This window comes from Lissotriton vulgaris, chromosome 1_1 (genome assembly GCF_964263255.1).
Source record: "Lissotriton vulgaris chromosome 1_1, aLisVul1.2, whole genome shotgun sequence".
Lineage (NCBI taxonomy): Eukaryota > Metazoa > Chordata > Amphibia > Caudata > Salamandridae > Lissotriton > Lissotriton vulgaris.
The window spans coordinates 36,340,613-36,352,733 of NC_141685.1; the positions used below are offsets into that span (position 1 = coordinate 36,340,613).

The window sequence follows — 12,121 nt, forward strand, 5'->3', positions numbered from 1 at the left end:
GGGCTGGGAGAAGGCAGGCAAGCTTGATCTCGTCGATCTCTGTCGCTCAAGTTCCGGCGGGAACTGCAACAAAGCAAGGGTCGAGGGCTGGATGGTGCCTGTTTGCACAGGGTGGTCACTCCTTGACCACAAGGGAGATTCTTCCGTCTTCTATGTTGAATAGAATGTCGAAGGGTCCAGAATTCGTTTCTTATGTTTCTTCAGGATGATCTGAGTTGCATTGGCACTGCTCCCACTCTTATTCGAATCTGGTGGGCTGGACATCCTGCTAGGTCCCCTCCTATGGGTGGGACCCAGGAAGGGGGTGGTTACACCCCTTTCCTTTGATCCAGGCCGCGCTGGGACTGGGGCTGGAAGGCCCCAGAACCGGTTTGGCCGGATTATGCAAGGGGCAGCCTTGTGCTCCCCAGGCAGTGTCTGGTTTCTTTGAAACCTCCCTGCTGCAATCCACTATCTCCTGTCTGGGGTGGTTTGACACCGCCCTGCGACAGGAAACCCTTTGTCCAGGCCACCATTTGCTGAGTTTCGGTCAGCAGCAGGAGGCCAGACCCGTGTCTGTGGCAGGGGCATCCATTTTGTGGATCTGAGGCTCATTTTAAATCAACCGCGTTTCAGTAAAGTAACATGTCTTATCCCTCTAGAAGGGTGGAATGCGACCCCCGTCGCCAGAACTGGCGAGGGGGTAGTATTCCAATTCGTGTGACACCTTACACGACATGTTTTGATAAAGCCAAACCAAAGTTGCTATATAACCGCGAGGATTATAAGGCGCTTAAGAGTATATGGTATGGCATTATCCCGGATCAGCTTAGGGAGTTGTTCCCGACAGCTGCAGACAGGCTCAGCTCATGCCAGAGCTCCATCTCACATAAAACCACGCACTCTGCCTCCAGGATTGATGAGGCCTTCCATAGGAGTGGCTCACAGGCTTATATGTGTCCAGATATAGGTTTAGATATAGGTATACTATATCTAAGCAGGGGTGATTACACCCACTTGCCCCCAGCTGAGTGATCAGCCAGTTGTGTCAATTTAAGAACCAGCCAGGGGTGGCGAAAGCTATGCTTCAGCCCCTGGTAGGCCTTGGTGGCACCTATGCCCTGAGCACCTATAGTGCATGGTACAGGGGCTGACAAGGAGTCCATTTCCAATTGTGGTATGTACATATAGCACATGTATTATAAATTTAGAGAGAGAACAGCAGGCTGGGGGTCTGATTAGCAGGCTCACAGCCTCAGTAAGTCGAAAACCAGTGATGCAAAAAGCAAAAATTGGGGTGACCATAGGATAGCAGACCCTACTCTCCTACACAACCCCCCCCCCCCAAACGCAGGGACATTAAACTTAACCTTGACCAGATAAGTCTTCATGTTCTAAGTGGAAGTACCTGTAGAGACCATCTGCATTACCATGGTCAGTCCCTGGGTGGTGCTCCACTGTAAAGTCCATCCCCTGTAGGGAAATGGACCACCTGAGCAGTTTGGGGTTTTCACCCTTCATCTGATTTAGCCACAATAGGGGCTTATGGTCTGTCTGAATTAGGAAGTGAGTACCAAACAAGTATGGCCTCAACTTCTTCAGGCCCAAACCACAGCAAAGGCCTCCCTCTCAATAGCTGACCAACATTTCTCCCTGGGGGTCAGCCTTCTGCTAATAAAAGCAATGGGCTGGTCTTGACCATCTTGATTAAGTTGTGAAAGCACAGCTCCCACCCCCAACTCAGAAGCATCTGTCTGTACAATGAACTGTTTGGAGTAGTCAGGACTCTTCAGGATAGGTGCAGAGCACATGGCCTTCTTCAGGTCATCAAATGCCTTTTGACAGCTAACTGTCCACTGAACCTTTTTGGGCATCTTCTTGGATGTCAAGTCATTCAATGGTGTCACAATGGACCCATAGTTCTTTACAAATTTTCTGTAATACCCAGTCAGGCCCAAGAAGGCTCTGACTTGTGTCTGGGTAGTTGGAGGAGCCCAGTCCTGTATGGCCTGGATCTTGCTCTCCAGTGGTTGAACTTGACCCCCACCTACTAGGTGGCCCAAGTACACAACCTTGCTCTGCCCTATCTGGCACTTGGTAGCCTTGATAGTCAGGCCTGCCTTTTGCAGGGCCTCCAGAACCTTCTTCAGGTGGATCAGGTGATCTTCCCAGGTGGAGCTAAAGACAGCAATATCATCTAGATATGCTGCACAAAAGTCATCCAACCCAGCAAGGACTTGATTCACCAACCTTTGGAAGGTGGCAGGTGCATTCTTCAAACCAAAGGGCATTACCACAAACTGATAATGCCCACTAGGGGTAGAGAATGCTGTTTTGGCTTTTGACTCTTCAGCTAGTCTGATTTGCCAGTAGCCAGCTGTCAAATCAAATGTGCTCAGAACCTTGGCAGAAGCCAATTTATCAATGAGCTCATCTGCTCTTGGAATGGGATGTGCATCTGTCCTAGTGACAGCATTGAGACCTCTGTAGTCCACACAAAACCTCATTTCTCTCTTCCCATCTTTGGTATGAGGTTTTGGCACAAGGACCACTGGGCTAGCCCATGGGCTCTCTGATGGCTCAATCACTCCAAGCTCCAACATCTTTTGCACCTCAGCCTTTATACAATCCCTGACATGGTCAGGTTGCCTGTAGATCTTATTCTTCACAGGCAGACTGTCACCAGTGTCCACCTCATGGGTGCACCAATTTTTCTGGCTGGGTGTGAGTGAAAACATATGTCTGTGGGCCTGCAACACTTGTCTGCAGTCCACCTGTTGCTGATCAGTGAGGCTGCCTGCCAAGGCTACTCCATCAACTGAACCATCATCAGGGTTCTGAGAAAGCAGGTCTGGGAGAGGGTCACTCTCTTCCTCCTGATCCCCATCTGTGGCCATGAGGAGACTCATGTCCTCCCTGTCAACAAATGCTTTCAAACGATTTACATGGAGCACCCTGTGGGGGCTCCTAGGGGTGCCAAAGTCAACCACATAGGTGACTTCTCCCTTTTTCTCAATGATAGGGTAGGGTCCAGTCCATTTGTCCTGGAGAGCTGCTGGGCCCACTGGGTCCAACACCCACACCTTCTGCCCTGGCTGGAACTCAACCAGAACAGCCTTTTGGTCATGCCAAGCTTTCTGTAATTCTTGACTGGCCTCAAGGTTTTTGGATGCTCTCTCCATGTACTCAGCCATCCTGGAGCGGAGACCAAGTACATAGTCCACAATGTCTAGTTTAGGCTTTTTGAGAGGTAACTCCCATCCTTCCTTCACCAAACTCAATGGACCCCTCACAGGGTGGCCAAACAAAAGTTCAAAAGGGCTGTAGCCAACCCCCTTCTGTGGGACCTCTCTGTAAGCAAAGAGCAAGCAGGGTAAAAGGATGTCCCATTTCCGCCTAAGCTTCTCTGGTAAACCTTTTATCATTCACTTTAGGGTCTTGTTGAACCTTTCAACAAGCCCATTGCACTGTGGATGGTAGGGTGTGGTAAACTTGTAGTTTACTCCACACTCTTTCCACATTGCTTTTAAGTATCCAGACATAAAGTTGGTACCTCTGTCTGAAAGAACCTCCTTTGGAAAGCCCACTCTTGAGAAAACTGCAATGAGGGCTTTTGCCACCACAGGAGCTGTGGTGGTCCTCAGGGGAATTGCCTCTGGGTACCTGGTGGCATGATCCACTACCACCAGTATAAATCTGTGCCCAGATGCTGTTTGAGGATCCATGGGACCCACAATGTCTATTCCAACTCTTTCAAAGGGTACCCCCACCACAGGTAGTGGTATCAGGGGGGCCTTTGTTGTGCCACCTGACTTACCACTGGCTTGGCAAGTGACACAGGAGCGACAAAACTCCTTGACATTTTCTGACATGTGAGTCACAGGTGACCAGATATATGACGTGATTTTGCATGCGCAAACGAGTTTGCGAAACCATTTGCACAAGCAAAATCACTGTTGGCCATGTACAATTCCAAAATAGCGAGTCGCAGTTTATTTGCGACTCGCTATTTAGGAATTGTGAGTCGCAATTAGGAAGGGTCATTTCCTCCCTAATTGCGTCCGCAATGCTATTTGTACATGTTTTGTGACCACAATTGCGGTCGCAAAACACTTGCAAATGACCACCCTCTTCAAGAGGGTGGCATTGCAGTCGCAATTTCGAAGGGGTCCCCAGGGTACCCCTTCCACTTTGTGACTGTGTCTAAAAATATTTTTTAAGGGCAGGCAGTGGTGCCTGCCCTTAAAGAATGAAACAAGAACGTTTAATTTTTTTAAAATGCATCCCGTTTTCCTGTAAGAAAAACGAGCTGCATTTAAAAAAAAGAAAGAAAAAAAAGCTGCTTTATTAAAAAGCATTCCCAGACATGGTGGTCTGCTGAGCCCAGCAGGCCACCATCCCTGGTAGGGCTGGCATTCCCTATGGGCTCGCAAATTGCGGGATGCTCATTAATATTAATGAGCCTCGCAATTTGCGACCCCGACCTAGTGTTGGTAGACAGCGGCAACCATCGCTCGCTGCACCGGTGGAACCCTCAAAACTTAGCAAAAGGGCGGCCTTTCATAGGCCCGATTCCACAGTAACCGGTTGGGGTGCCCATCTTCAACATTACAAAGTCCAGGGCTGAGGTCGGACAAACACAAACGTCTCCACATCAACTACCTGGAACTTCAAGCAGTGTTTCTAGCACTCAGCCTTTCTCACCCAACTTGTAGGCAAGACTGTCTTAGTTCACACGTACAACATGACAGCAATGTACTACCTACAGAAATAGGGAGGGACTCACTCTCTCCAGCTGTCGTGCCTTGCACAAAGCATTTGGGATTGGGCGATTTGCCAGAAAATCTATCTCCTAGCCGAACACCTCCCAGGAGTAGACCATCAGATTGCAGACGCAGGTAGCAAATACACAAGTGGGAACTTCATCCCCAAGTTCTTCTCCCTAGGTTCAAAACTGAGGTTTTCCAGGGATAGATCTGTTTGCCACAGTACACAGCGCAAAATGCCCAAACTCTGCATCCAGGTTCCCACACCCAGCATCCGAAGGCAATGCCCTATGGATGATTTGGTCAGGGATATTTGCTTACGCTTTTCCGCCTCTCCTGCTAATTCCATTTATAGTTCGGAAGCTCAGACAAATGTCCCTCACTGATCTTAATAGCCCCCACATGTTCTTGTCAACCTTGGTACTCTCATCCTTAGAACTCTCAGTGGTTCCACATCAAAAGCTACATCTCACATCTTGTCTCCTCACTTAGAGCCATTGAGAAAGCAGACATCCAATTCCCAGAGAACTCAACCTAGCGATTTGGCTCCTAAAGTCATAGAGTTTGGTTATTTACAACTACAACCAGACTGTATGAATATTCTCAAGGAAGCTAGAAAGCCTACTACTAGAGCATGTTATGCAGCAAATGGAAACGTTTTGTTGCCTATTGTAAGAACAACAATATCAATCATCTTGATGCGTTTGTGCAGAACATCATTTGTTAACTGTTGCATTTACAGCAATGTGGATTCACTTACACATCCATTTGTTTACACCTGGGAGTCGTAGCTGCATACTTGCAAAATAGACAACACCTACCTCTCTTCAGAGTACCAGTGATTAAAGTCTTCATGGAAGGATTAGAAAGGGTTATACCGTCCAGTATTCCCCCTGCTGCAGAGTGGAACTTAAACATAGTTCTTCCAAGGCTAATGGGCCCGCCTTCTGAACCAATGCACAAATGTCAGTTACAATTCCTATCATGGAAAGTTGCTTTCCTCATAACGATAAACTCACTAAGGAGAGTTGATGAACTTCAGGCATTAACTATACAAGAGCCTTTCTTTCAACTTCACAAAGATTGAGTGGTTCTACGTTCCAATTGTAAATTTCTCCTTAAAGTAGTTTCTGCTTAGGGGTACTTCATGTGCGATATCAAATTAAAATAACATAACATTAGCGTTTTCATTATTAATTGAACCATCATTATTCTTGTATAGAATTTATGTGCTGCAATGATAATAGAGCAAAAGCACACAATTGATGGACGGAATGCAGAACAAATCAAAACATTCACCCCCAGTCAAGAGATCTGGGTAAATCCATCATTAGTTTGATCACCAAGCCACCCCAGTTCAGACATGGCCATATGCAAATCAGTCTTGACCCTGTACCTAATGGGAACAGTCCAACCCGAACTGCAATGATAATAGAAGCAGATAAAAATAATTAGCAAAATAAGCACATTGAACAGAATAAATAGTTCCACCATCTTTCTAAAACAACGTACATATGCCAGCATATAAAAACTGTATAGAGCGTTTTCCTACTATGCTTTCCCGTGTGTGTGTGTCTGTTGATCTCTGTGTTTCTGTCTCCCATTTCCTGTAGGGAAAGTATGTAGCTCCCCGTTGTAGAAGAGTCGGTCAAGAAGGAGCACACTGCATTGAATAATTTCTTTGTATGCATTTTTTATTAGTATTACAGGAAGTCACAATGATTGATTGTCTCTGTTATATTCTTCTTTCCCACAGGGTCTTCCTCTTCAGTCCCTTAGGTGTGCCTCGGCCGCCGTCGTCCCTCGGACAGAAGGAAAAGACTCAGGTAAGTGTTTTTGCTTTATGGTTTAGTCAAGGGAGGATGTGAGGGATAAATAATAGCTATGCATAAATGTGAAGGGAGGGTGTAGAGGTTGGAGCAACCAAAAGAAAAAGAGTAGCTGATGATTTCTGCTCTTGTCTTTGTTTCCGTCTCACTTATTTCCTTTTCCCTTGGTCCCTTTCACCCCTCAGCCTCCCCTCCCGTCCCTCTCTTACTCAGCTCCTTTCCAAAAGCCCCGTAGACGCCCACGCACCTGGAAGAGCCACATCACCCCGGGCCGTGGCGTGGTAACTCCGCGTCCTTCAGTGAGGTCTGGTGTTCTGCTTAGGCTTTCCCTCCTCTGCCAGGTTCGGGTGTTCTGCTCGCCGACAAGCTGTGACCTCCCCTGGGCGCCGGTTCTCTCTCTCGGAAGGCTGTTAGGCCTTCTCTGTCTTTCCCGTCTTCCCCCGCTGGTTTCTCCGCCTCGCGTTCCTGTGCTGCGTGCAGCTGGATCAACTACTGACCAACCTGACGCGCTTTCCACCCCTCCTTCTTTAAGCGTGTATCCTCTGATGTCCGTACTCTGCTTTGGCTTAAAGGGGCTGCCTGCCGATTCCCCTCTCTCCACTTCTTGATGACAGCAAAGTGGGCAACTGGTAAAAGGGGACTGTGTATATAGGAGGGGAGAAATATATGAAGGGATGCCATGGCACTCCTTATCCTCTATCCCATCGTCTACCACAGGGGCTACCTGACACACCCCAACCCCAGACACACCCAAAAATAGCTTATCCTAAAAACCCACCTCCCAAAAACAAGATACCAAACAAAAGGAAAATCTTAGGCGCTTCAGGTGATGTCCCTAGTGTCTGATTACTGGTGTTTGTTTAGGTTTACAGGAGTCCAGAGGTTACATAGCAGACCTTGTCTATGCATGTCGTGTATTTTTCATTCATTATTGTAGTGTTTATGTAATCCACTCATCGTGTGCCAGAAGGGAGATGTATTTGGCTACAGTTGTTTATATAGCGCCAGACTAGATCAGGTCTGTGTCTCCTGCTCCCCAGCTTGTACCCGTAAAAGTGCATCAATGTCTCCTTCCCTTGGAAGCAAATCCACTTGTATTCCAGTTTAAGCATATTTATTCTCATAGAATCACTTTCAAAATCCACTGTTCCGCAAGTAAATTCAAATTCAGTCTGCCCAATTCATTTTGGGGGTTCTCCCTTCATCAGGGGGCGCACGTGAGGAATCTATGTTGTATGTTGTGTGTGGAAAATATTGACATAAGAATTAACCTGCAATGCAATCTAATCCTACAGATACATAAATTAATAGTTTACTACATGTCCTGGTAGAGACTAACCGCAAGTCTGCGTTTGTGTTATACCAGGGTCTTCGCCTTTTCAATAGTGAGAGCTACTTCTGATCGAAGAGAATCATCCTGATCTACTGCCTTTATCATGTGGCTTAGCTAAGGGTAGATAAATGCCAAGCAACTCCATTGTTCTCTCTTTGTGAGTGTGAAGACAGAAGACTTCTATTATCTGGTGAGCTGCCCTCCTGTTCATTGGCTCCTGTACAGATCCTGGCCCTGCTTTAACAGTTCAAGATTAATGTTCAGTAGTGGCAGTCACAGTATAAGGTCTGTGAGCAAGACCTGCTGTAGAGTTTTCCCTGTCCTAGGAAAAATGTCTCAATGTAGGAAAGGGTCTGTTTTGGACATGGTTAGCCTTCACTTTTTACCGGGAAAATCATATAGTTTTGACTGTAAGTGCACAGGGTCCCTGCCAACCAGGTTCCATGAGCCCGATCTCCTTCCCTTAAGTGTACCTGTCGTTTCCACCATTGTCACCCCATTAGCTCACTTATAAGTCCCTTGTAAAAGATGCCTCTGGTACCAAGGGCCTTGTTGTTAAAGAGGGTATCTAAAGGCTGCAGCACAAATTATGCCACCCTAAGGGACCCCTCACCAATCACATTACATACATACATACATACACACATACATACTGCCACTGCAGCTGTGTGTCTTGGTGCAGACAAAACTGAAGAGTCGACATGGCACACATCCCTGCATGCGATGCCCATAGGGACTGTCTGAGATATCGGTAAGACACCCCTCTAGCAGGCCTTATAGTGCCCGCTGCTTTATGGATATCTCCTGTGAGGGCATATCTGCATGAGCAGATATGCCCCTGCAATATCCTTGTCAATTCCGGGATATTGCAAGTGACCAGGCAAGCTCTATAGTAAGTACATTGGCTGGACACTTGTCATTACGAGTTCCCCAGCCTCATGAAGGTTTCTCTGAAATATGGGATATTTGATACCAAACATCTCAGCATATTAAACCTGCATTGATTGCAGTGTCCGATTTATTAAAAATTGCGCACAGAGTGCCCCTTAGAGGGGTCCCCTAAGATCTACCAATCCTTAGTGTGATCATCGACTGGCCTGAGCCAGCCTGCTACCACCAGACAGTGTCCTGTCCTCATGGGTAGAGTGCCTGTGCATTCTGAGGTTGATAACAATGCCTTTCCTGAGTGGAGGTATTCACACCTCCCCCTGGTCAGGCAGAGCCATCTGTGGCAGGGATTTTCAAAGGCCTTGCCGCCTTGGTAATGCGACCCCAGCCTCTTCTGTTAGAGGGAGCAAGCGATCTTTCTGTCCTCACCCCCTTTTAGGTGCAATGACAGGTGGGAAACCTTAGATAGAACAGGAGGTGTGCCCCCCGCCGCCTCTGTTAACTCCATCCCTCAGGTGCTGGAGGCGAGGTGAAGTACACTTTGTAGTGCCCACTATCCTGAAGATGATGGGACTTATCCAATCAGGGCTAGGACTGTGCCCCCTTCCCACAGGAGGTGGGCATGATAGAGGGTATAGACACCCCAGGAAAGGGGCCCATTACCTGTCACTGCCTTGTAACACCCTTAAATCAAGATTTAAGGTGGCATCCCCAGACCCTGAATTTCAGTTCTTGGCGACCTAAGGGCACTGCAGCCTTCTCTGCTGGTGTGGATCTGCAGGGAACTATTGTCTTGGTCCCAGTCATACTGGCCTGTCTGCATCCCTGGATGATCCTGAACCAAAAGTTAAGTCGTCTTGCAGCCCAGCGACCTCCAGAACCTTGGGAGGACTACCTGCCTTCGATAAAGGGCAATCTAGTTTTATGTAGTGGGATTTGGCCAGGGAGTGTCAGGACAGGCCAAGCTATGCTACTCACTCTATATTTGCAGACTTTGTGTTTTTGGTCTAATCACTCTCACTAATGTGCACCGTATTTTCGGTGTCAACACCATCGATTGAGCACTAGTTCAATAAAAAGAGATTTACAAAGTACCTGTGTCTTGGCAAGATAAGCAGCGTGCAGGTCATTTATTCAATCGAGTCTGTTGTTGAGCTCTGAGTTCAAGGTGCCCTTTAATGTAAACAGGGTCATTGATTTGGCAGTATCAGTATCTGCAGTTAAATTAGACAAAAATGAGTTCTAAATGCCTCCTCCCTAGCATCCTGAATGGCCTCCACCCAATCGCCATCGCCAAGCGTGCCTAGATCCCTCTCCCACACAGCTCTCTGCGTCCCCACGGCATCCAGAGAATTGTAGATCAACTTCCTATAGATGGTTGAGATTGCTTTTTCGGTTGGGGATTAGTTAGCAGCTGGTCCTCCAGTCGGGATGCATCAGGCAACTGCCCCCCTTCCCGGATGTGACTTTGCAGAGCGTGGCCACCTGCAAATGTCAGAACTGTTTTTAGTCACCTAATTTATACTTTTGTTGTAGGATCGTGAAGGACACAAGTGCCTGTCCCCTCCACACATCGCCCGGCCGTTATAAGCTAATCAATCCCCATTTTATGAAGCCCTGCAATCCTCCCACTGCACTTAAGATATCACCATCATACAGTGGAGTAATTTCAGTCAGCTTACCTTCTCAGCCTAAATACTTGGTAGCCTCTTTCCTCACCCTTACCAATGTTTGGGTATGAGTAGGTAGGGTGCACTCATACTTTCTTCGATACAGCACCGGGGTGGGGTAACCTCTCTTGCCCATGGCCAATCTATCTACCCGGTAAGCAGGTTCCTCACAGTCCGCAAAAACCCAGTTGTTGACTGCCACCAGCTGCGTGGCCCAGTAATACTTGTGAATACTCCGGACCGCCGGTCCACCTTAATAAACTCCCCACTGCAACTTACTCAGCGTGACGTGCCACCATCCCACAACAGAAGCTGAAGTTCTCAGACTACCTTTTGAAAAAAAATGTCTGGTGGGAACTTAAAGGACATTTTTTGCACAATGTACAGGAGACCCTGGAGGGTCATCACTTTAAATAGGGCCACCTGGCCCAGTAAGGAGAGCGGGAGCGTCCGCAAGTGTGGGGCATCCCAGCGAAGACGGTCTAATTTCGGGAGTATGTTCCTGCCTGTGCTCTCTTGTAATGAATACAACCAAATAATTAAAGCCATGTAGTGCCCCCCGAACTGTGCACCTAGACTGCAGCCGCAGGGTCCCTGCCACCAGCAGGAATATTAAGGACTTCTTCCAGTTGATAATATATCCTGATCACTTGGAATACCCCATTTGAGAGGTCCTGGTGAACCCAAACAAGTGTGAAGAGCATAGGAGACAAGGAACATCCCTGTCGGACGGCAAAGACTCGGTAGACTGTATTATTGAGGCGCATGCTCGCTAAAGGGGCCACATACAAGAGCTTAATAGCAGCGCCACTGGTTCAGCAAAGGAATCCCCTGTTGCATGTGGTACTCCATTAAGGTGTCGGAGATTTAAGCATGTTCCCTGGTGTGGTATAAAGCCCGATTGATCAGGATGAACCACTGTTGCAAATACAGTCCGCAGGCAGATTGCCAGGGCGTTCGCAAGGACCTTAGTCTCAATATTAAGTGGGGAGATAAGTCTATAAGACCCACACTCAGTTGCCGGTTCGTCCTTTTTGGGATGACCGCCACCTCAGATGTTCTTTGGTCCTCCGGGAGACACCCTTATTTTCATATACTCTGGAGGTACTCTCTGATTTTATCCATCATGCTTTTATATAATTCTAACGGGAGCTAATCAGGTCCAGTCGCTTGCCCTGTTTGCAAGGTTCCTATTGTGTAATTTATTTAGTCTACTGTCAGGTCTTGGTCTAGTGCGTCTAGGTCCTTATTTGTTAGCATTGGCAGGGTCAGGTCTTTCAGGAAGTCTCTTACAGTATTTCCGTCCCCTTGTTGTCTGTGTCCTCAAGGATCCAGTTCCGTCCTATGTCTTGTCTCTCTAACCATGTAAGCAACTCATTGGCTTTATCACCGACATCATAGAAACAATGCTGGGTAGCCAGCGCATGAGTGCCCGCTATTTTCCATTAGTGCTCTTAATGTGTGCTGCTACAGTTGATGGTGTAATGGGAGAGAAACTGATTCCCCACTTACCAAGCGAACCTCCAGGAAAGCATATTCCTTGTCCTGAGCCTCGCACTTCAATTTACGTTCCTTCGACATTCTCCCAATCAAGGCTTGTGTCTCGCCTCGAATCACTGCCTTGAATTCATCCTATAGCACGCAAGCTGATTCAAC

The 12,121-nt window shown here is 47.5% G+C and overlaps 1 protein-coding gene across 1 annotated transcript in view; it reads left to right on the plus strand.

Moving 5' to 3' along the window:
* The window catches only part of LOC147737086 (uncharacterized), a 138,343-nt gene that overhangs the window by 111,423 nt on the left and 14,799 nt on the right, over positions 1-12,121 (plus strand). Inside the window, exon 3 of the mRNA XM_086963485.1 lies at positions 6,502-6,571. The gene's annotated coding sequence lies outside the window, so the exon portion shown is untranslated. The remainder of the gene's footprint in view (positions 1-6,501; positions 6,572-12,121) is intronic.